The sequence below is a fragment of the Cicer arietinum genome, chromosome 3 (genome assembly GCF_000331145.2).
Source record: "Cicer arietinum cultivar CDC Frontier isolate Library 1 chromosome 3, Cicar.CDCFrontier_v2.0, whole genome shotgun sequence".
NCBI classification, from domain to species: domain Eukaryota; kingdom Viridiplantae; phylum Streptophyta; class Magnoliopsida; order Fabales; family Fabaceae; genus Cicer; species Cicer arietinum.
This window is the reverse complement of record NC_021162.2, coordinates 20,256,340-20,282,442: the sequence shown is the minus strand read 5'-3', so window position 1 is coordinate 20,282,442 and position 26,103 is coordinate 20,256,340. Positions and strand designations below refer to the sequence as shown.

Below are 26,103 nucleotides of genomic sequence, written 5' to 3'. Positions count from 1 at the left end.
TCAAGTAGTGATGTCTTGTCATTCCCAATATTTTTTTTGTATTTTTGTCGTAAAAAATAGTACATTGAGTTTGTTCATTATATACACTCTCTAAAAAGGATAATTAAATCAAAATATTTGTGAAAAAACAGGTGGCATAATACCTCTAATTAAGAATTAGTTATCAGAAGTTTAAGTGGAAATGAAACATGAAACATAAAATATAAGAAATAGTAGTTCATTCAATTAGTCAAAAAAGAATAAAGAAATAATAGTACTCAAGATGAAAAGTAAAAAAAATGATCATTTAAAAATTAATGCTTACAAATCTATTATAATATATTAAAATAACATCCGAACCTTCTTCATTGACACATCATCTATTTATGTGCCACCTATTCAATTTTGTTCCACATCATAAACAATATGTTGTGTCACTAAATTCTATTGTAATTCTTTATCATTCATATCTCTAAATGTAATTCATTTTTATCTTTTTCGGTTACTTAATCTATCATGTGACTATTGTTTTCACATTTTCTATTACTAAACTTTGTTTTGTAAAAAAAACTTTTTAGTTTCACTAAACTTCTTTGTCTTCTAAACTTAAACATATCTACTAATTAACATTAATCTATTATCATCAATGTATTTCTTTTAATTTATCAATCAATTTGCAACTTAATTTTAAATGATCAATTGGTAATTGAATTATTGTTTAAACCAAAGTATTGCATTCATTCTATTTGATAATTCTACAATTTTTATCATATTGCAATTATCACAATTTGCATTGTCAGTTTACCATCTATCAATGCATGTGACTATTGCTTTCACTTTTTTTGGTTACTAAACTTCTTTATTTTGTAAAAAAAACTTTTTGGTCTCACTAAACCTTTTTATTTTCTTTATATTAATTAACTTTTAATCATTCATCCTTCCTCAATAAATTTGTTAACGTTAATCTATTATCATCAACGTGTTGCTTTTATTTTCTCAATCAATTTATAATATAAATTTTAAATAATTAGTTCATTCATCATATTTCACAACTAAATTATCGTTTATTCTAAAACAAAGTATTACATTCATTCCTATTTGGTAATTCATCAATTTTTACCATATTGCAATGGCCAAAATTTGCATTGTGAGTTTACCACACACAATATTGCATCAATCTTATATAAAATCACTAGCATAACTTGCATTTAGGATTCTTTGTAATTTTTTGCGGATATCAAATTTCTTGCATTGAAGAAGTAAAATCGAGATTCTCTTCAATTGTAAAAAAAAAAAAACAAAAATCAACAATATTGGGTAGCTACCATGGTAAAGATATCTTACTTTTTAATTAATTATTATTTTTGATTTTGTATTGTGATTTGGTTTTGCTTTTGCATTTCATGTTTTGTAAGTGTACTGTGATTTGATTATTTGTTGTGTAAATGTGAATGTGACTTAAGTAACCGGAAAAATGATGGATTCAACATTCAAATGACTCTAAAATAACTCTATTAATTTATTTTCATGTTGTTAATTGTATTTTGTGTGTTTTAGTTAATCAAGTGAAACTTAAAGCTTTCATAATATAATTAAATATATAACAATGCAAATAAGATTTATGCAATTTCTACAAATAGACATCTTAATAATGATTATGGAATATATTTCATTGTCATAACAAAATTTTGTAAAACTTTAACGTTTTCGAGCATCAATTGTCAGTTGCATATTTGAAAACAATTTTGACAACTGATATTAATAATCAACTTTCTTTCAATTTGTTAAACTTTCACTAAATCTTAATTCTACAATATCAAAATAATTTTATATATCTCCAAACTCAACTTATAACATGCTGATATTATACAACATATCTATTGAAAATATGACTTTTTACTCAAAATTAACAACAAATCAAGACTTTTCATTAACGTCACTAGTATATATCATGGAGAGAGAAATAAAAAAATTAAAAAAATTAGTATGTCGACGAGAAAGCAAATGTCGCCGTAAACTCACAAACACAATTGCAGTTTTGGCACTATAAGACTTAAGGACTCAAATTTCTTGGATAGTGAAAGAAAAAAAAATAATTTAATTAGAAAGATGGAACTCAAATAAAAAAATATTTAATTAAAAAAATGTAAATGAATTGAAATCTTGTAATAATTATTCTAGGTTATTTTCTTTAATATGAAAAATAAATGTTTTATTTTATTATTATAATATAAAAAAAAGTGATGTCCAACTTATGAGAACACCTCAAGAGTCTCAAGTCCAAAACTACAAGGCAACATTATTGCAGATACAAAAAAAAAATCAATTATTAACTTATGTGTACGACTTTCATAGAGAATTTCATGTATTCAGTTTCTAAATAGCTTTCCCCTATTTTTGATGTAGCTAAATATCACTAGAAGGGGAGTTGAATAGGGATTTTGCTGTTAAAAATAATTTTCAAGTGTTTTTAAAAACTATCCTCTTGTAGAGGATGGCAAGCCCGATGATGAGTTTTTCAAATCCTTCAGATTTGAGTTGAGCTAAAGAGTGAAAGGGAAATATAAGATTGACACACACTGTTTTTATACTGGTTCACCCAAAGATGGCTACGTCCAGTCCTCACACCCTTGTGAGATTTCACTAATGTTCAAATAGATCAACCTCGGGCGTAGGATGATTACAACTTGTGTATTCTTAAGCTTCACCAAGCTTACAATCAAATTTCAAATAATTCCAAGTGTACCTCACGTGGAAATTACAATGTGATATGAGAGTGATTGATTCTAAATACTTTCTCAAAAGATTAACAAAGATCTAATGTAGGATTGTTGAAAGTGTGAAGAGATGATGGATGTTGCTGCTTAAAAGCTTTAAGATCTTTGATCTTTTTAATGCAATGTGTTGTGTGTTTGATGAAGATGAGCTTGCTGCTTTTTATAGAGGTCTTGTGATGTTCATTTCATATGCCAAGCTTTTTATGACCGTTGGAAAATCCATTTTAGAAATGCCAAGGTTTTTCTTCATAATTACGAAAATGCCATTCAGCTCCTTGGATAGATGCAATCCATGTTCAAGTATGAGGTAGCAGATTTTCTGGGTACTTGGGGCACGTGTTGTCCTTTTCTCTTTCCTTTCTTTAATGTTTGTAAGTTTATGTGAAGTCACTTTCGTTCTCCTTTCTTCAATGTCTTGTTAAAGCTTCACATGTGAACTTTTTCTCTTTCCTTCATTTTAATGCTTGTAAGAACATGTGATGTCTTTTTCATTCATTTCTTCAAGGCTTTGTAAAGGCTTCACGTGTGAAGTCCTTTTCTCTCTCCTTGCCTTAAGACATGTGAGCATTTCATTTTTGACTTGTTTATTGTTGTCTTTTTGAAGATTGACTTTATAATATTTTTAAATCACACAAGAGTGATCTTTTAGGTCTACATGTAGCCTTTGCCTATGATATGATTGGTTGCTTTCAAAAAGTGTTGGGATGCTTTTCAAGATGTTAACTATAAACCCATCCTAGTGTAATCCTTCCTCGTACCTTTCTTTTGCCTTCTTGCTCCTTTTTTTCAAAAGCTCTTCTTTATTCATTCTTTAATAGTATTTTGCCTTTGTTAAATGAATCAAACAATTCATTCTTTGATACTATTTTGCGTTTTTTGAATGAATCAAATAATTCATTCTTTAATACTATTTTGCCTTTGTTTAATGAATAAAAGTAATTCAAATCAGCGAGGATGTAGAACTGCAGTTTCACCAACTCGTGAGGCCATCCTCAGCATTTTCCATACTTAGCATTTAACTCATAATTTTCTTCTTTTTGCCTTAATGAATAATAACCTGTTTTCTTATATGAATACACTCAAAAGCACATATTAGTCATTAACCTCAATCATAATCTTTTAATTAATTTTGTTATCATTAAAACCATTTGAGAGAGATTTTGTCTCAATAATCTCCCCCTTTTTGATGATGACAAAATTCTTTAGATTATGATTTTTTTTATATGTAAGAATGAAATGATTAAACTCCCCCTCAATCATACAAGTGATAATTTTGAAAAAAGTTCCTTTTAACATTCCAGTAAAAACAAATTTTTGAAATTATGCAACATTGAGGTAAGTAGATCTTTCATTAACACCTAAAATAAATTCCAACAACTTAAACAAAATACCATAGGTGCGTGAATTCAACCATAACATCAGCAAACATAATATGAGTTTAAACATAATATCAAAGAGTTAACTAACATAAGACAAAATATAATCCATAATCTGACTCCCCCTAAATTAAGTCGACATTAAAAAGTATAAAAAATTTAACACAGAGTCATTCAGCGAAAGATGATTCTTCAGATGATGAAGATGTAGAGTTTGGGACAAAGGAGAACTAGGCCGGTAGCACAGGAGGTTGGTCATTGGCAGCAAAGATGAACCCAAGTGTTTGGTAACCCATTCCAGAATGAGTCCAAATTGAGCGATGGTTTTTTGAAAGTGAGAAAATTTAACCAACAATTTCTTTTGGTCTTTCCTAATGGTCTTTAGTAGCTTTAAAAACTTTTTGTTCTCAGTTCCTGCCGATTTCATGCTGGTTGTTGAATCATCACGCGCACTTTTGGTTTGTGAACTTTTAGCCTTATCCTTGGAGAAATTTTCAAAATATGGAGCCAAAGGAGATTTGGATTTTTCTTGTAAATTTGGATCAGAATTAGATGGAGCAATATTTGGAGAAATAGGAGAAGAGTTTAGACTTACTTGAGATGGTAATGTGGATTCTTCCGCAGGCATGTTCCTATGAGGGCTTTTTGAAGAATGGTGATCATATGATACATTCAGATCAAAGAATAAGTCTTCACCATCCTCCCCGTGTTGTGGAGGATTTTCTTCAACTGCATCCTCAACTGAAGGAGCGGCAGTATGTGTTGATGGATTGTTATTGAGTTGTGGAGATTGAGGAAGCGTTGAGCCAGCTGAGTTAAATGAGGAAGTGGGGGTGCGAGAATTAGATAGTGGAGAGGCAGACTTCTGTTTCTTTGAGGCAGATTTCTTCTTCCTTGAGGTGGGGGTTTGTTTAGGCAGATCAATGCGCATTTGTTTGATATTTTTCATAGAAAAGAAGTTATTGCACTAAATACTTTCTTCATCATCAAGAGGTACCTTAAAGAACTTAAAGACTTAGGTCAAGATCATCCCATAGAGAGCTGATCGACCCACAATGGCAGCATTCAACATGTAGCTAAATATGATATTGCCCAAATGACGGGGTGTTCCAGTCAACAGATGATGAATAATCAGAATATCAAGTTCGGTTACCTTTTCAAAGCTCCCAGCTCGAGGCACTATCGAGTGAAAACAGATGTTGTGAAAAATCTGACACATATGAGAAAGGTTTGAAGCTACGAGAGGCTTGCGAGGATTTATCAAGATGTTTTGAAGAACGGAAGTTCGAGTGATCAAATATTGCATATACTAGGTTTCAACAAAGCAGTGAGCTCCAACATCTTGTAGGTCAAGGATTTTGCATAAGGTAGTGGGGTTTACTTCTAAGTGTACTCCTTTAAGTACAAAACTGAAACCAGGGCTTCCTTTACAGCGATTACATGCAGCATAGAACGCCTTTACCAGCCGTGGGTATTGTGGTTCATTTACTCTAAAAAAGGAGGTCCATCCTAACTTATCAAACATTTCTTCAACGTTAAAGCCACCACTTTTCAAATTAATTAGGTCAATGTGCTTGCCATGAACCACAAATTTATTGATCCATTTTGAGGTATAATTTGTCTCTGAATCTGTGGAGTCAAAAAGAGGAAAAGAAGAAGTTTTTTTGGATGAACGAAATTTCTTTTACCCTGTTCAGTATATTTAGTTTTTGACCTTTTTGGAGTGGAAGGTTTGGATGATGATTTAGGGATCGATGGAGCCGAGGTGTTTCCTTTGGAATCGTCTGAATCAACCACATGAATAGTAAAGTCTTGAGGAACCTTTTTGCTTGAAGAGACAGCCCCAGAATGAACTCTTGAAGATCTTCTAGTTGAGGCATTGGGTTTTGAAGATGAGGGATTTTTGGTTTCTTGGCCAACGGATTCAGAGCTTGAATAGTTTTGGGAGTCTGTTTCAAGATCAAAGGATGAGATTTTTCTCTTGGCTGTAGTTTTGATGGTTTGAGAATACTGAAAGGGAGTCTGAAGTTCATGGTGAAGAGAGAGAGAGAGGAAGCTAATTAATTGAGAGAGAGAGAAACGTATGGGAGAGATAGAGAAGGAAATAAAAAAGGAGAGAGAAATATAATAAATGAGAGAGAGAGAGATAGTTGAAACTTGAAACGTGAGAGAGAGAAGCTGAGAATGTGAGAGAGAGAAAGAAATCTGATTGAATGAGAGAGAGAAAAAGAAATTAAAAAAAGAGAGAGAAAATAATAAAAAGAAATCAAAGGCGTGAGAGAGAGAGAGAAAGACGGAGAGCCGTTGATTAGGCATAATGATGATGATGCAGGAATCATGATGAAATGCATTTAATGCAGTATGCGCATTTAATGACGGATGGGAAGTATGCAAAACGTGTCATCCATTTGACCAATGGAAAAAGAGATACATGCGCATGCCTTGACTGACTTGTCAAGAGGGAGTTTCACAAAAGAGTACATAGAGTCTTTTTTTGGTTTTCCTATCCTCTAATTTTTAGACTTTATTTGAGGGATCAGATTTGCTATTATATTGACCCAAATAAGATTTAAAAAATAAAAATAGAAAATAAAAATAAAAATAAAAATAAAAATAAAAACAGAAAATAACATAATTAAAATATTTAAATAACTTTGGGAAAATTTATGATGGAGAGTTCTTCTAAGATGTATTTAAACCGATCCTCCTGGAGAGGTTTGGTAAAAATATCAGCCAATTGATTTTCAGTATCAATGAAAATTAATTCTATATCTCCCTTTTGAACATGATCTCTTATAAAATGATGTTTAATTTCAATATGCTTAGATCTTGAATGTTGAATGGGATTTTTAGAAAGATTAACGGCACTTGCATTATCACAAAGGATGGAAATTTTTGTGTACCTTAATGAGTAATCATCTAGTTGATTCTTTATCCACAATAGTTGTGAGCAGCATTGAGCAACTGATACATATTCAACCTCTGTAGTTGAAAGAGCAATAGTACTTTGTTTTTTGCATGACCAACTTATTAGAGATTTACCCAGAAGTTGGCAAGCTTCGCTTGTGCTCTTCCTTTCAACTTTATCTCCAGCATAATCGGCATCACAATAAGCTGTGAGGTCATGATTTGAACATTTTTTTGTACCAAATTCCCAGATTGATAGTGCCCACAAGATATCTAAAAATCCTTTTTACTACAGTAAGATGAGATTCTTTAGGAGAGGATTGAAATCTTGCACAAAGACCGACTACAAAGACTATGTCCGGTCTACTGGCTGTTAAATATAACAAGGATCCAATCATCCCTTTATACTCTTTTTCAGATATTGGAGTTCCTTCATCATCTTTGTGGAGTATGGAGGATGGATGCATATGAGTTCCCATACTTTTGGCTGAACTCATTTTGTATTTGTTAAGTAGATCCTTGGTGTATTTTTCTTGAGATATAAAGATACCATCATCTCGTTGTTTAATTTGCAAACCAAAGAAGAATTTTAATTCTCCCATCATACTCATCTCAAACTCACTTTGCATGAGGTTGGAGAAATCTTTGCACATCATTTCATTTGTGGATCCAAACATTATGTCATCGACATATATTTGAACAATCAATAAATCTTTCTCAAGAGTCTTCTTGAAAAGAGTAGTATCAATTTGACCCCTAATGAATCCATTTTCTTTTAGAAAAGAACTTAAACTCTCATACCAAGCTCGAGGAGCTTGCTTTAAGCTATAAAGAGCTTTTGAAAGTTTGAACACATGGTTCAGCCTCATCTCATCCTCAAAACCAGGAGGTTGACAAACATACACTTCTTCATTTAAGAACCCATTCAAAAAGGCACTTTTGACATCCATTTGAAATAGTTTTACACCTTTATGAGTAGCATAAGCTAAGAGGTTTCTTATTGCTTCAAGTCTTGCTACGGGTGCAAACGTTTCATCATAATCAATTCCTTCTTGTTGATTGTACCCTTGTGCCACTAGTCTTGCTTTATTTTAATGACTTCTCCATCCTCATTTAGTTCGTTTCTAAATATCCATTTAGTCCCAATAATAGATTTGTCCAGAGGATGGGGTACAAGATTCCATACCTTGTTTCTTTCAAATTATGAGAGTTCTTCCATCCTAGCTTCAACCCATGATTTGTCACCAATAGCTTGATCAATCGTTTTGGGTTCAACTTGTGATATCATGGCCATGTTGGTAGTGATTTCCCTTAGAGAATTTCCAGTTCTAACACCATCTTCAGTATTCCCATTGATTAGATCTGGAGGATGATGTGTGACTGTTTTCCATCCTCTTGGAGGTTGCTGTGAGGTTGGGTCAGACTCATCCTCTTCGTGAGGACCGGGTACTCGAGAGGATGAAAGTTCATCTTCTTCATTTTTATCAATTTTTTCTAAACACAAGTCATCAAACTCATCAAAAATAACATGCATGGATTCCTCCACAGTTTGAGTCCTAAGATTATATATTCTATAACCTTTTGACGTTGTGGAGTATCCTAGAAAAATTCCTTAATCAGATTTTGGATCAAACTTTCCCAAATTTTCTTTATTATTAAGAATGTAGCAATAGCACCCCAAAATATGAAAATAGGAAATATTTGGTTTTCTCCCTTTCCACAGTTCATATGGAGTTTTGTTTAAAATTTTTCTAATGGATGCACGATTAGAAACATAACAAGCAGTGCTAATGGCTTTGGCCCAAAAGTATTTTTCAATATTGGCTTCATTTAAAATGGTTCTAGCCATTTCTTGTAAAGTTCTATTTTTCCTTTCAACAACCCCATTTTGTTGGGGAGTTCTTGGACAAGAAAAGTTGTGAGAAATACCATTTTCATCACAAAGATTTTTAAAGGATTCATTTTCAAATTCACCCCATGGTCACTTCTCACCGAGACAATTTTTAATCCATTTTCGTTTTGAATCTTTTTGCAAAAATGGTGGAACGCCTCAAAGGCTTCATCTTTATGTTTCAAAAATAAAACCCAAGTAAAACGAGAGAAATCATCAACAATAACAAAGCCATATCTTTTACCACTAAGACTTGGAGTTTTGATGGGACCAAAAAGGTCAATATGAATAAGTTCAAGAGGATGTTTTGTTGAAACAATATTTTTTGAGTGAAAGCTACTTTTAACTTGTTTTTCTTTAACACAAGCTTCACAAACTTTGTCTTTCTCAAAATTAATTTTTGGAAGATCTTTAACTAATTCTAACATTGATAAATTAGAAATATTTTTTAAACATGTGTGACCAATTCTTTTGTGCCAAATTCATTTATCTTTATCAATGGATACAAAACAAGATTCAATGGGTAAATCATCCAGATAAAGTTCATATAAATTTTTTTTTCTAAAACCGGAGAAGAAAACACTACCCGAGGATGAATGTTTAACCTCACATAGAGTAGGCTTAAAAATGACTTCAAAACCGCTATCACATAATTGACTAATGCTTAGCAAGTTATGTTTTAGACCATCCACATACTGAACATTTTCAATTTTTGCAAAATTATTTTAACCAATAATACATGTACCTTTTATTTGAGCGTTATCATTGTTACCAAATGTGACTGATCCTCCATCCTTTATCTCCAAGGAAATAAAGCAATGCTTATCCCCTGTCATATGCCTTGAGCAATCACCGTCCAAGTACCAAGGCTTTCTTTTGTTGATCAGAGGATGAACTTGTGTTAAGGTTTTTCTTCATAATTACGAAAATGCCATTCAGCTCCTTGGATAGATGCAATCCATGTTCAAGTACGAGGTAGCAGATTTTCTGGGTACTTGGGGCACGTGTTGTCCTTTTCTCTTTCCTTTCTTTAATGTTTGTAAGTTTATGTGAAGTCACTTTCGTTCTCCTTTCTTCAATGCCTTGTTAAAGCTTCACATGTGAACTTTTTCTCTTTCCTTCATTTTAATGCTTGTAAGAACATGTGATGTCTTTTTCATCCCTTTCTTCAAGGCTTTGTAAAGGCTTCACGTGTGAAGTCCTTTTCTCTCTCCTTGCCTTAAGACATGTGAGCATTTCATTTTTGACTTGTTTATTGTTGCCTTTTAGAAGATTGACTTTATAATATTTTTAAATCACACCAGAGTGATCTTTTAGGTCTACATGTAGCCTTTGCCTATGATATGATGGGTTGCTTCCAAAAAGTGTTGGGATGCTTTTCAAGATGTTGACTATAAACCCATCCTAGTGTAATCCTTCCTCGTACCTTTCTTTTGCCTTCTTGCTCCTTTTCTTCAAAAGCTTTTCTTTATTCATTCTTTAATAATATTTTGCCTTTGTTGAATGAATCAAACAATTCATTCTTTAATACTATGTTGCCTTTGTTGAATGAATCAAATAATTCATTCTTTAATACTATTCTGCCTTTGTTTAATGAATAAAAGTAACTCAAATCAGCGAGGATGTATAACTGTAGTTTCACCAACTCGTGAGGCCATACTCAGCATTTTCCATACTTAGCATTTAACTCAGAATTTTCTTCTTTTTGCCTTAATGAATAATAACTTGTTTTCTTATATGAATACACTCAAAAGCACAAATTAGTCATTAACCTCAATCATAATCTTTTAATTAATTTTGTTATCATTAAAACCATTTGAGAGAGATTTTGACTCAACAATTTTAATCTCTTTAATCCTTTTTTTTTTTGTTTTGTCTATCTTCCACGCTGATGTGTATGTTTCCATAGAGAGTTTCATCTACTTAGTTTCTAAATAGTTTTCCCCTATTTTAATCCCTTTAATCCTTTTTTGTTTTGTTTTGTTTTGTCTTCCTTCCACAATTTCATTTTCTGCATTTTAATTTTTTTAATCATCTTCTACTTCTCCACTTCCTTTGACAATTTCGTTTTCTAGATTCTAATTTTTTTAATCATCTTCTACTTCTCCTCTTCCTTCGACAATTTCGTTTTCTAGATTCTAATTTTTTTAATCATCTTATACTTCTACTCGCAATCATCCTCACCCCACTCTCCGGACCTGATAGACTCCCACATAAATATCATCCAATATTGTGTCATTTAATTCAAATATTGTCTCCTCAATAAAAATTTCATGTGGTACATCTAAAAGGTCTTTCATCTTCAATTCTCCTTATTATTCAACTTCCATTTTGTTTTAACACATATTTTACGATTATTATTGTTACTATTATTATTATTATTATGATTATTATTATTATTATTATTATTATTATTATTATTATTATTATTATTATTATCATCATCTAATATTATGTAGGCTTAATTGCACTTTTGGTCCCCCTATTATAGGTGAAAATTGAAAGTAGTCCCCCCATTTTGTTTCTCCCCAGTTTTAGTCCCCCAAATAGAATTTGAGTCCAAATCATGATGAGTTGTCAATTTTTTAATGACGTGTCAATAAAAAGCTGATGTGGCAGACGCTTACGTGGAATAAACTTATTATTATATTATTTCTGATTAAAAAATATAATTTATATTTTTAAAATCCTTATTATAATTGTGACAATATTTTTAAAAATACAATTTAATTGTTAAAATTAAATTAAAAGAAAAACAGCCCCAATTCAAAAACCCCTCCTCCCCCTTCTTCAAACTCCCATCCAAAATCCTGTATTAACTTGGATTTTAACATGTCGAATTGCAGCTTTGTTCAGATGGGGTGTGGCCTTACAACAGAGATCTCGATTAAGGCCCGGAAGTAGTAAGGAGAAATTGAAGTTACTGCAGCAGGCTAAAAGGATGTATGAAGATGCCCTTGATATGGACTCGAATAATATGCAAGTGAAAGACGCCCTATCATTGTGTGTCTCTGAGCTTAACTATAGGCAATTTTAGTCAATTCATGGAAAGGGTTATCATGAAGAATCAGTTTGCTTTCAATTCCTGGGTTGCACTATGTTATCTGCCATGGATCTTGAAGAAGGGGGAGGAGGGGTTTTTGAATTGGGACTGTTTTTCTTTTAATTTAATTTTAACAATTAAATTGTATTTTTAAAAATATTGTCACAATTATAATAAGGATTTTTAAAAATATAAATTATATTTTTTAATCAGAAATAATATAATAATAAGTTTATTCCACGTAAGCGTCTGCCACATCAGCTTTTTATTGACACGTCATTAAAAAAATGACAACTCATCATGATTTGGACTCAAATTCTGTTTGGGGGACTAAAACTGGGGAGAAACAAAATGGGGGGACTACTTTCAATTTTCACCTATAATAGGGGGACCAAAAGTGCAATTAAGCCTATTATGTATAACTATTAATGTGTCATGAATTAAAAATTAAAGTACAATCAATATAAAAGGTTTTTTTTTTTACCTATACTATTCTTCTTCTCCAAATAACTTCTACAATTAGTGCTTTATTTAAGAAAAACTGATACTCTAATATTTATTTTTCTGTTATATTTTGCTATTAACTCTTATTATTGAATTGCATTATTGTGGCTCCTCCAATTCTTAATTGTTTAAATAGATTTTTTTTTTCTTGTAACTATTTTAACAAGAAAACTACAATTCAAGACTTTTCATTAACGTCACTAGTATATTTTTTCGAGAGAGAAATAAAAACATTAAAAAATTGGTATGTCGACGAGATGGGAAATGTCGCCTAAAACTCACAAACACAATTGCAATTTCGGCACTGTAAGACTTAAGGACTCAAGTTTCTTGGATAGTGAAAGAAAAAAAATAATTTAATTAGAAAGATGGAACTCAAATAATTATTCTAGGTTATTTCCTTTAATATGAAAAACAAATGTTTTATTTATTATTATAATATTAAACAAAAAGTGATGTCCTGCTTTCGAGAACACCTCAAGAGTCTCAAGTCCAAAACTACAAGGAAACATTGTTGCAGATACAAAAAAAAAAAAGTTAAAATCAATTATTAAATGATGTGTACGACTTCATAGAGAATTTCCTGTACTTAGTTTCTAAATAGTTTTACCCTATTTTTATCTCTTTAATCCTTTTTTTATTTTTATTTATTTTGACTTCCTTTCACGCTGATGTGTACGTTTTCATAGAGAGTTTCATCTATTTAGTTTCTAAATAGTTTTCCCATATTTTAATCTCTTTAATCCTTTTTTTTTTTTTTGTCTTCCTTCCACAATTTCATTTTCTGCGTTCTAATTTTTTTTAATCATCTTCTACTTCTCCTCTTCCTTCGACAATTTCATTTTCTAGATTGTAATTTTTTTTAATCATCTTCTGCTTCTACTCGTAATCATCCTCACCCTTCTCCCCGGACCTGATAGACTCCAAAAAAAAAAATCATCTAATATTGTATCATTTCATTCAAATATTGTCTCCTCAACAAAAATTTCATGTGGCACATCTAAAAGGTATTTCCTCTTCAATCCTCCTTATTATTCAACTTCCATTTTGTTTTAACACACATTTTACTATTATTATTATTATTATTATTATTATTATTATTATTATTATTATTATTATTATTATTATTATTATTATTATTATTATTATTATTATTAGCATCTAATATTATGTATAACTATTAATGTGTCATGAATTACCAACTTGTAATAATTATTCTAGGTTATTATCTTTAATATGAAAAATAAATGTTTTATTTTATTATTATAATTTTAAAAAAAAGTCATGTCCTGCTTTGTAGAACACCTCATGAGTCTAAAGTCCAAAACTACAAGGCAACTTTGTTGCAGATACCAAAAAAAAAAAAAATTCAATTATTAAAAAGTTCTATTGGATTTGTAATCGTGTTTCATAAGATAACATCTAATGTGGACCAACCATACATGAAGGCTAATGAAATTCAAGAACTAGGAGCGCAATGACCATTGACTAGAGGGAAGGCTAGGAAGCTAAAAGAACAATTAAAGAAATAAGTTGTTATTTTTCTTAGTCTTAAGACCTATGAAAAGATTGATCCACATTATATTAATCTTTTTGTCATAGAAATATCTTATGAGTTAATGTTAGTTTTGGGATAAAACTATGATACCTTATAATTAGGAATTATGTTGACTTGTTTGTGCCTAAATATTTGTTAGCTTAGGCACAATGTCATTAGTTGTTTGTAGCCTATGTACCATGTTATTTTGTGTAAGGCTATATACGTCTTTTTATTGTAATACATAAGGGAGACTTTCTGAAAGAAAAAAACACTTAGTGTGAGAAATGCTCTCTAGGGTTTTTCTTTGAACCAAATTTGGATCTTATCAAGAGCCTCCTACTCTTGTGTTGATTCTACATTCATCTTACCATTCCTTGTGGTGGAGTGTGGCGATTTCTACCATTTCATTCCTTCTCCATGTTTTCTTCTTTGTGTTCTCCATTTTGTTTAGTACTTTGTTTGAAAAGATCATTTGGTTAGATCCTTAAAATCATATGGAAACAATCAAACCCATATCAACATCCATGGAAATAATAATGCAAACTAACTTTAACTAAATTGGCGGGGTGCGCCAAGACCTAAATTAGTGGACTCTCCCCCTCCAGAAATAAATTTAATATCGTGTTGACCATTGGCCCACATATCATATATTAAACTGATAAGAACAGATACTACACTTGATCTTAGCCAAAAGGCCGAGAAAGGAATGTTTTGTTTAGAGAATGAACTATTACTATATAGCCAAGACCTAGATACTTGATACGGCTTTTACCCAATGTGGGACATAATCATCAGTTGTATAATATTTCTTTCTTACTCAACTCTAATGCAACAACCGTCTTAGTCTCTAACTTATATATATTTAAAACAGACTCTATTGCCACCTCACACTGTTTCTCCATTTATGCAAATATTTTCCACATCAGCATATGAGAGTTTCAAGTACTCAGTTTCTAAATAGCTTTCCCATATTTTAATCTCTTAAATCCTTTTTTTTTTTTTTTGTCTTCATTCCACGCTGATGCATACGTTTTCATAGAGAGTTTCATCTACTTAGTTTCTAAATAGTTTTCCCCTATTTTAATCTCTTTAATCCCTTTTTTTTGTTTTGCCTTCCATCCACAATTTTATTTTCTGCATTCTAATTTTTTTAATCATCTTCTACTTCTCCTCTTCCTTCGACAATTTCTTTTTCTAGATTATAATGTTTTTAATCATCTTCTGCTTGTACTCGCAATCATCCTCACCCCTCTCCCCAGACCTGATAGACTCCCTCATAAATAACATCTAATAATGTGTCATTTCATTCAAATATTGTCTCCTAAACAAAAATTTCATGTGGCACATCTAAAAGGTCTTTCCTCTTCAATTCTCCTTACTATTCAACTTTCATTTTGTTTGTACACACATTTTACTATTATTATTAATATTATTATTAATATTATTGTTATTATTATTATTACATTTAGCATCTAATATTATGTATAACTATTAATGTGTCATGAATTACAAATTAAAGTACAATCAATATATAAGTTTTTTTTTTACCTATACTATTCTTCTTCTTCAAAAAATCTCTACAATTAGTTCTTTACTGAAAACAAAACTGAAACTCTAATATTTATTTTGCCGTTATATTTTGCTTATTAACTCTTATTATTGGATTGCACTATTGTGGCTCCTCCAATTCTTAATTGTTTAGATAATTTTTTTTTCTTGTAGCTATTTTACCAAGAAAACTACAAACAACAAATCAAGACTCTTCATTAAAGTCACTAGTATATATCTTGGAGATAGAAATAAAAACATTTAAAAATTGGTATGTCGACGAGATGGGAAATGTCGCTGGAAACCCACAAACACAATTGCAATTTCGACACTATAAGACGTAAGGACTCAAATTTCTTGGATCGTGAAAGAAAAAAAATAATTTAGTTCGAAACAAGGAACTGAAATAAAAAATATTTAATTAAAAAAATGTAAATGAATTAAAATCTTGTAATAATTATTCTAGGTTATTTTCTTTAATAAGAAAAATAAATGTTTTATTTTATTATTTTAATGTTATTATTATTATAATATTAACCAAAAAGTGATGTCTTGCTTTCTAGAACACCTCAAGAGTCTCAAGTGCAAAACTACAAGGCAACATTGTTTTAGATACAAAAAAAATAAACTAAAATATTAAAAAGTTCTATTGGATTTGAATTCGTGTTTCATAAGATAACATCTGATGTGGACCAACCCTACATGAAGGCTAATGAGCATCAAGAACTAGGAGCGTAATGACCATTGACTAGAGGGAAGGCTAGGAAGCTAAAAGAACAATTAGAGAAACAAGTTGTTAATTTTCTTAGTCTTAAGACCTACGAAAAGATTGATCCACATTATATTAATCTTTTAGTCATAGAAATATCTTAAGACTTAATGTTAATTTTGGGATGTAATAATCTTTTAGTCATAGAAATATCTTAAAACACTTAGTGTGAGAAATGCTCTCTAGGGTTTGTATCACCCCAATTTTTAACAGTGTGAATGTATTTTTTTTCAAAACAAATTTCATAAAACAAAGAAATAAAGAAGGAAATACTTTTGGATAAATATTTAAGTCGTAACACAACGACAAAATCAACAAATATTTACAAGCAGCGGAATAGTTTATACTTCTTGAGGCCTATCAGACATAGCTCATACTTCTGGAGTATTCTCGGCAGACACCTGTACAAAAGCAATGCTCCAAGAATTTTAACTCTCCCACGTCACATTAAAAAGTAGTACATGGACCCATCAAAATAAAAGTCTAGTTGACAATATTGATATAGGTACAGTCTTCCAACATACAGTAAATACATCCACAAAAGAAAGACCTCCAGTCCCTATACAACCGTCTAATCTGATCATTCTTCAAAAAGCTATTGATGACTCTTCATCATATGCATATTTTCCCACTGTTTTAGTCTTATTTATCCTCAATCATCAGTTAAATTAAGGATTTATTTAATACATTTTGTTGATTTTTGTTCTTTGAGTTAATAAAATGTTTTTTGTTTTTATTTCGTTGATTAAGTAGGAATCTGTCGTAATTTTACATTGCGATTTGTTTTAGTGCAGTGCTGAATTTTGGTGAAAAATCAACATGACATATGTGGCGTATTTCAGCCATATCTGGAGTTCTAGATGTCCAATTAGTATCACTCCAAGTGCTAATGAAAGCTAAGATCCATATCTACAACTTTCATGAAGACCCGGGACCAAATTCAGACACAAAAGATGAGAAAAATGCAAAATACATCAGACAACATATGAAATGCGCCTGGAGCGCGTCCTGGAGCGCATTTCTCAGGATTGGACTCTGCCAACGCGCGCCTGGAGCGCGTTTTTCCGCGCCTGGGGCGCGCGACGCGCACCAACAACCATAAAAACGCAGATTTTTACTGTTTTAGGGATCTTTTTGACTCTGGGGAACTTGGGAGACTTGTGCCCTAGCATAGAAACTCAAAGACGGCCGTTTCTAACACGATTGAAGCAGTTTTATCAAGAATCATCCATGAATCATTCTTGTAATTCTTCTTTAATCCTTATCTTTTGTATCTCTGTCATGAGTAACTAAACCCTATTTGTTAGGGATGAGTGTAACCAGATGAAACCCTTATTTTTCTGATTTGATTTCTAGTTATATGAATGAGTTTATTGAATTGTTTTTCTCATCTCTGTGCTTAATGCTTTTTATTGCTTGATCAACATTAAAATGTTCTACGATTTGTATTTTGAAACGGAAGTGGACTTTACAAATGCTTGAGATGAGAAATTCATGAATTTGTAGTCTAGGGATAGATGCAGGTCATGAAACCAATTAAATTAGTTGCAAAGCAATAATTTAGAAGAGGATTTCTATACGGTAATGCTTAATTCTAATCTTAAATCCACTAAGGAATTAGGGGTTACTTTGGAATTAAAGGTTCTGTCACTAAGACATTAGGGCAAGAATAATAAAGAGAATTCGGTAATAATTCAATAAAGGAATTCAGTAACTAGGATCAAATTAGACACCAAGGTTGGATTCGAAGTGAAACTCATCCCTGACATTTTTCTCAATTTATAAAAGATCAATTTTGCTACTGCAGTCAATTTTAATAATTATTTCAATCAACTTGGGAACTTTTTGTTCAATTTTAGTAACTAAATATAATTCAATAGTAAAACGCAATCCTTGAGTTCGACACTCGGTACTACCGTTTTATTATTACTTGCAACGATTCAGTACACTTGCTGAAACGCTATCAGCTATACAACTCGGGTAATCTCCACGCCCCCCGCAAGATCCTTCTGACACAGCACCGCTTAGGTATGTCTAACTACGTGTCCATCTCTACGGTACTACTTGGTAGGATTATCTTGATTCTCATTTGAGGACAAAGCCCATATTTCCACAATAACTGTAAAGGGTCACCAACCGAAATTAACAAATATCACTTAGCATTTAAATTTTAAATGCACAAAATAACATTTCAACTTAGCATGCACCTTGGAAGGGTTTTCATATGCTAGACATGTGAGCACAATTGTAACAACCCGATTTTTAACAGCGCGAGTGTATTTTTTTTTTCAAAACAAATTTCATAAAACAAAGAAATAAAGAAGGAGATATTTTTGGATAAATATTTAAGTCGTAACACAACGAAAAAATCAACAAATATTTACAAGCAGTGGAATAGATTTTGAAATAAAAATAAAAAGTATTCAAACATCAAAATACATCGGGGCTATGAGCCTATCAGACATAGCTCATACTTCTGGAGTATTCTCGGCAGACACCTGTACAAAAGCACTGCTCCAAGAATTTTAACTCTCCCACGTCACATCAAAAAGTAGTACATGGACCCATCAAAATAAAAGTATAGCTGACAATATTGGTATAGGTACAGTCTTCCAACATATAGTAAATACATCCACAAAAGAAAGACCTCCAGTACCTATACAACCGTCTAATCTGATCATTCTTCAAAAAGCGATACAACCTAGGTAATCTCCATGCCCCCAGAAAGATCCTTCTGAAACAGCACCGGTCAGGTATGTCTAACTACGTGTCCATCTCTAGGGTACTACTCGGTAGGACAATCTTGATTCTCATCTTAGGGCAAAGCCCAAATTTCCACAATAATTGTAAAGGGTCACCAACCGAAATTAAGAAATATCACTTAGCATTTAAATTTTAAATGCACAAAATAACCTTTCAACTTACCATGCACCTTGGAAGGGTTTTCATATGCTAGACATGTGATCACAATAGTAACACCCCATTTTTTAACAGCGCGAGTGTTTTTTTTTTTCAAAACAAATTTCATAAAACAAAGAAATAAAGAAGGAGATACTTTTGGATAAACATTTAAGTCGTAACACAATGACAAAATCAACAAATATTTACAAGCAGCGGAATAGTTTTTGAAATAAAAATCCAAAGTATTCAAACATCAAAATACACCGGGGCTATGAGGCCTATCAGACATTGCTCATACCCCTGGGGTATTCTCGGCAGACACCTGTACAAAATCACTGCTCCAAGAATTTTAACTCCCCACGTCACATCAAAAAGTAGTACGTGGACCCATCAAAATAAAAGTCTAGATGACAATATTGGTATAGGTATAGTCTTCCAACATACAATAAATACATCCAAGAAAGAAAGACCTCTTGTCCCTATACAACTGTCTAATCTGATCATTCTTCCATTAGCTATACAACTCGGGTGTCTGCACGCGCCCCGCAAGATCCTTCTAACACCGCACCGGTCAGGTATGTCTAACTACGTGTCCATCTCTACGGTACTACTCGGTATGACGATCTTGATTCTCATCTGAGGGCAAAGCCCAGATTTCCACAATAATTGTGAAGGGTCACCAACTGAAATTAACAAATATCACTTAACATTTAAATTTTAAATGCACAAAATAACATTTCAACTTAGCATGCACCTTGGAAGGGTTTTCATATGCTAGACATGTGAGCACAATTGTAACACCCCGATTTTTTACAGCGCGAGTGTTTTTTTTTTTCAAAACAAATTTCATAAAACAAAGAAATAAAGAAGGAGATACTTTTGGATAAACATTTAAGTCGTAACACAATGACAAAATCAACAAATATTTACAAGCAGCGGAATAGTTTTTGAAATAAAAATCCAAAGTATTCAAACATCAAAATACACCGGGGCTATGAGGCCTATCAGACATTGCTCATACCCCTGGGGTATTCTCGGCAGACACCTGTACAAAATCACTGCTCCAAGAATTTTAACTCCCCACGTCACATCAAAAAGTAGTACGTGGACCCATCAAAATAAAAGTCTAGATGACAATATTGGTATAGGTACAGTCTTCCAACATACAATAAATACATCCAAGAAAGAAAGACCTCTAGTCCTTATACAACCGTCTAATCTAATCATTCTTCAAAAAGCTATACAACCCGAGTAATCTCCACCCCCCTGCAAGATGCTTCTGACACAGCATCGGTCAGGTATGTCTAACTACGTGTCCATCTTTACGGTACTACTCGGTATGACGATCTTGATTCTCATCTGAGGGCAAAGCCTAGATTTCCACAATAATTGTGAAGGGTCACCAACTGAAATTAACAAATATCACTTAACATTTAAATTTTAAATGCACAAAATAACCTTTCAACTTAGCATGCACCTTGGAAGGGTTTTCATATGCTAGACATGTGAGCACAATTGTAACACCCCGATATTTTACAGCGCGAGTGTTTTTCTTTTTCAAAACAAATTTCATAAAACAAAGAAATAAAGAAGGAGATACTTTTGGATAAACATTTAAGTCGTAACACAATGACAAAATCAACAAATATTTACAAGCAGCGGAATAGTTTTTGAAATAAAAATCCAAAGTATTCAAACATCAAAATACACCGGGGCTATGAGGCCTATCAGACATTGCTCATACCCCTGGGGTATTCTCGGCAGACACCTGTACAAAATCACTGCTCCAAGAATTTTAACTCCCCACGTCACATCAAAAAGTAGTACGTGGACCCATCAAAATAAAAGTCTAGATGACAATATTGGTATAGGTATAGTCTTCCAACATACAATAAATACATCCAAGAAAGAAAGACCTCTTGTCCCTATACAACTGTCTAATCTGATCATTCTTCCATTAGCTATACAACTCGGGTGTCTCCACGCGCCCCGCAAGATCCTTCTAACACAGCACCGGTCAGGTATGTCTAACTACGTGTCCATCTCTACGGTACTACTCGGTATGACGATCTTGATTCTCATCTGAGGGCAAAGCCCAGATTTCCACAATAATTGTGAAGGGTCACCAACTGAAATTAACAAATATCACTTAACATTTAAATTTTAAATGCACAAAATAACATTTCAACTTAGCATGCACCTTGGAAGGGTTTTCATATGCTAGACATGTGAGCACAATTGTAACACCCCGATTTTTTACAGCGCGAGTGTTTTTCTTTTTCAAAACAAATTTCATAAAACAAAGAAATAAAGAAGGAGATACTTTTGGATAAACATTTAAGTCGTAACACAATGACAAAATCAACAAATATTTACAAGCAGCGGAATAGTTTTTGAAATAAAAATCCAAAGTATTCAAACATCAAAATACACCGGGGCTATGAGGCCTATCAGACATTGCTCATACCCCTGGGGTATTCTCGGCAGACACCTGTACAAAATCACTGCTCCAAGAATTTTAACTCCCCACGTCACATCAAAAAGTAGTACGTGGACCCATCAAAATAAAAGTCTAGATGACAATATTGGTATAGGTATAGTCTTCCAACATACAATAAATACATCCAAGAAAGAAAGACCTCTTGTCCCTATACAACTGTCTAATCTGATCATTCTTCCATTAGCTATACAACTCGGGTGTCTCCACGCGCCCCGCAAGATCCTTCTAACACAACACCGGTCAGGTATGTCTAACTACGTGTCCATCTCTACGGTACTACTCGGTATGACGATCTTGATTCTCATCTGAGGGCAAAGCCCAGATTTCCACAATAATTGTGAAGGGTCAACAACTGAAATTAACAAATATCACTTAACATTTAAATTTTAAATGCACAAAATAACATTTCAACTTAGCATGCACCTTGGAAGGGTTTTCATATGCTAGACATGTGAGCACAATTGTAACACCCCGATTTTTTACAGCGCGAGTGTTTTTCTTTTTCAAAACAAATTTCATAAAACAAAGAAATAAAGAAGGAGATACTTTTGGATAAACATTTAAGTCGTAACACAATGACAAAATCAACAAATATTTACAAGCAGCGGAATAGTTTTTGAAATAAAAATCCAAAGTATTCAAACATCAAAATACACCGGGGCTATGAGGCCTATCAGACATTGCTCATACCCCTGGGGTATTCTCGGCAGACACCTGTACAAAATCACTGCTCCAAGAATTTTAACTCCCCACGTCACATCAAAAAGTAGTACGTGGACCCATCAAAATAAAAGTCTAGATGACAATATTGGTATAGGTATAGTCTTCCAACATACAATAAATACATCCAAGAAAGAAAGACCTCTTGTCCCTATACAACTGTCTAATCTGATCATTCTTCCATTAGCTATACAACTCGGGTGTCTCCACGCGCCCCGCAAGATCCTTCTAACACAACACCGGTCAGGTATGTCTAACTACGTGTCCATCTCTAGGGTACTACTCAGTAGGATGATCCTGATTCTCATATGAGGGCAAAGCCTAGATTTCCACAATAATTGCAAAGGGTCACCAACCGAAATTAACAAATATCACTTAGCATTTAAATTTTAAATGCACAAAATAACATTTCAAGTTAGCATGCACCTTGAAAGGGTTTTCATATGCTAGACATGCATAATCAAAGTTGAAAAATAGAGTTTTTAACAAAACTGCATTGTTGTATTCGAATATAACATCCTTGTATTCGAATACATTGCTGTTTAAGAAGTCAGTAGCAAAAACAGGACATTTGTATTGGACTACAAGCCTCTTGTATTCGACTACACAGTTGTTTCATGAATCAGTAGCCAAATTAGAACATTAGTATTCGACTAAAAGCCTCTTGTATTCGAATACACATTAGAAAACAACAAAAATTAGCTTTTATGTCATAATCACAACAACAACTTGAGTTTACACACGCAATCATAACATTAAATCAAACATGACTCGCGTGCCAAGCACCCTAATGCAATGTGTATATGCCAAAATGCATGGACTTAGAATTATTAACCAAACCATCCTCGAAAGGGTGTAAATCATAATTGTACCGTCCATCACATGCCAAAGTACTAAATTACAGAGGTGTCACCTATCACGGGCCAGCACGATTTACTAAAAATGTAAATCGTAAATGTACCGCTTAACACATGCCAAAGTACTATTTACCGAGGTGCCACCTATCACGGGTCAGCACGATTTACCAAAAATGTGAAGTCTATCGTGGACCTTACACGACACAACAATCCCTGCAAGGATAAGATGAACCAACAAATCACATGGAATCATCTCTTGGCCCATCCAGTCACCACTATCACCATGGCCCATCCGGTCGCCATGTACTATGACGAGCGATAGCTTTAACGAGCGATTACGGCACCACGATTAATTCCGGTAAAAACTAAGTTTGCGTCGTCGCTTCCAAAGTTGGTTCACTAGCTTCGTAGCGGGAAGATGAACAACTTTCCCTTTTATCTCTTCGCAAAATAAAGCTTAGATCTAGAAGAAATGTGAGAGTTTGTATTTGACTGTTTTGAAATCACCAACACTGTTTTCAAATCCGAGAAGAAGAATGAAGTTGGGGTTTCCTTGCTTTCTTACCCACTAAGCCTTGGGTTTCTTTTCTTAAAGCAAAAGGAAGTAAACGAAAATAAAGAAGGAGGAAGAAGATGGAGGATTCGCTTGACAACCGGGGAGGAAGAAAAACGTTTTCTTTCACTTTTCCTTTCTTTCTTTTTCCTTCCTTTCCTTTTCTTTCTTTTCCTTTTCCTTTTTTTTTCCCTCCAAATATATATATATATATATTATAACTTAACAAATATCTAAAAATATCTAGATATTTATCACGCTGATGTGTACGTTTTCATAGAGAGTTTCATCTACTTAGTTTCTAAATAGTTTTCCCCTATTTTAATCTCTTTAATCCTTTTTTGTTTTGTTTTGTCTTCCTTCCACAATTTCCTTTCCTACATTCTAATTTTTTTTAATCATCTTCTACTTCTCCTCTTCCTTCGATAATTTCTTTTTCTAGATTCTAATTTTTTTAACCATCTTCTGCTTTTACTCGCAATCACCCTCACCCCACTCTCCTGACCTGATAGACTCCCACATAAATATCATCCAATATTGTGTCATTTCATTCAAATATTGTCTCATCAACAAAAATTTCATGTGGTACATCTAAAAGGCCTTTCATCTTCAATTCTCCTTATTATTCAACTTCCATTTTGTTTTAACACATATTTTACTATTATTATTGTTATTATTGTTATTATTATTATTATTATTATTATTATTATTATTATTATTATTATTATTATTATTATTATTATTATTATTATTATTATTATTATTATTATTATATTTAGCATCCAATATTATGTATAACTATTAATGTGTCATGAATCGCAAATTAAAGTACAATCAATATATAAGTTTTTTTTACCTATACTATTCTTCTTCTCCAAATAATTTCTACAATTAGTGCTTTATTTAAGAAAAACTGAAACTCTAATATTTATTTTTCCGTTATATTTAGCTTATTAACTCTTATTGTTGCATTGCACTATTGTGGCTCCTACAATTCTTAATTGTTTAAATAGAATATATTTTTTTTTCTTGTAACTATTTTAACAAGAAAACTACAAACAACAATTCAAGACTTTTCATTAACGTCACTAGTATATATTTTGGAGAGAGAAATAAAAACATTAAAAAAAATTGTTATGTCGACGAGATGAGAAATGTCGTCGGAAACTCACTAACACAATTGCAATTTCGGCACTATAAGTCTTAAGGACTCAAATTTCTTGGATAGTGAAAGAAAAAAATAATTTAATTAGAAAGATGGAACACAAATAAAAAAAAATTAATTACAAAAATGTAAATGAATTGAAATCTTTTAATAATTATTCTAGGTTATTTCCTTTAATATGAAAAATAAATGTTTTATTTATTATTATAATATTAAACAAAAAGTGATGTCTTGCTTTCGAGAACACCTCAAGAGTCTCAAGTCCAAAACTACAAGGAAACATTGTTGCACATACAAAAAAAAAAAATCAATTATTAACTGATGTGTACAGCTTCATAGAGAATTTCATGTACTTAGTTTCTAAATAGTTTTCCCCAATTTTTATCTCTTTAATCCTTTTTTTTTTGTTTTGACTTCCTTTCACGCTGATGAGTATGTTTTCATAGAAAGTTTAATCTACTTAGTTTTTAAATAGTTTTCCCCTATTTTAATCTCTTTAATCCTTTTTTTTTGTCTTCCTTCCACAATTTCATTTTCTGCATTCTAATTTTTTTAATCATCTTCTACTTCTCCTCTTCCTTCGACAATTTCTTTTTCTAGATTCTAATTTTTTTTAATCATCTTCTGCTTCTACTCGCAATCATCCTCACCCCTCTCCCCGCACCTGATAGACTCCCACAAAAATATCATCTAATATTGTGTCATTTCATTCAAATATTGTCTCGTCAACAAAAATTTCATGTGGCACATCTAAAAGGTCTTTCCTCTTCAATCCTCCTTATTATTCAACTTTCATTTTGTTTTAACACACATTTTACTACTACTATTATTATTATTATTATTATTATTATTATTATTATTATTATTATTATTATTATTATTATATTTAGCATATAATATTATGTATAACTATTAATGTGTCATGAATTACCAACTTGCAATAATTATTCTAGGTTATTATCTTTAATATGAAAAATAAATGTTTTATTTTATTATTACAATATTAAAAAAAAGTGATGTCATGCTTTGTAGAACACCTCAAGAGTCTAAAGTCCAAAACTACAAGGAAACTT

General features: G+C 32.2%; 1 pseudogene; it reads right to left on the bottom strand.

Moving 5' to 3' along the window:
* Positions 1–14,560: 14,560 nt before the first annotated feature.
* Positions 14,561–14,725, bottom strand: LOC113785899 (U2 spliceosomal RNA; annotated as a pseudogene).
* Between the last annotated feature and the right edge of the window lie 11,378 nt (positions 14,726–26,103).